The following is a 501-nucleotide window of genomic DNA, read 5'->3' on the forward strand; positions in this document are numbered from 1 at the left end:
GTGGGATGGCGTAGGGGAGCGGTTGGGCTGGGGGAGCTTAAAGGGCTTTTCCCACCCAAGCGATTCTGTGATTCTGTGATGCCAGCAGAGCATCTGTGCACACAGCTTCCCTCGCCCACAAACCGCAGCCATTGCCCGAGAGAAAAGGGGGGGGTTAGGGTGGGGTTTTTTTTGGTTTCTAAAGGGCTTAGCGTCACCCCCACAGTGCTGTGGAGCCTCCTGGCTACCTACCGTAGGTGGGGAGAGGACGCGGAGGGGATGAGGCGAAGGCGAGAAACAGGGACATGGGGACAACCAGCCGCTGGCTGGAGGACAAGGACATGGAAATGGTCTGAAGTTGTGCCAGGGCAGGGTGAGGTTGGCCATGGGGAACAATTCCTTCCCCTTGGGGCTGTCAGGGGCTGGAAGGGGCTGCCCAGGGAAGGGGTCGAGTCCCCAGCCCTGGGGGGATTTAACAGCCGGGCAGAGGCGGTGCTGAGGGCCAGGGTTTGGGGGTGGGAT

At 61.5% G+C, this 501-nt stretch overlaps 1 protein-coding gene across 1 annotated transcript in view; it reads right to left on the reverse strand.

The window, feature by feature from the left end:
* RETSAT (retinol saturase) overlaps positions 1-501 on the reverse strand; it is a gene marked incomplete at its 5' end in the record, with an annotated part of 6,404 nt that overhangs the window by 4,080 nt on the left and 1,823 nt on the right. The gene's annotated exons all lie outside the window — the stretch shown is intronic.

The sequence above is a fragment of the Egretta garzetta genome, unplaced genomic scaffold (assembly GCF_000687185.1).
Source record: "Egretta garzetta isolate BGI_Z169 unplaced genomic scaffold, ASM68718v1 scaffold1162, whole genome shotgun sequence".
NCBI lineage: Eukaryota > Metazoa > Chordata > Aves > Pelecaniformes > Ardeidae > Egretta > Egretta garzetta.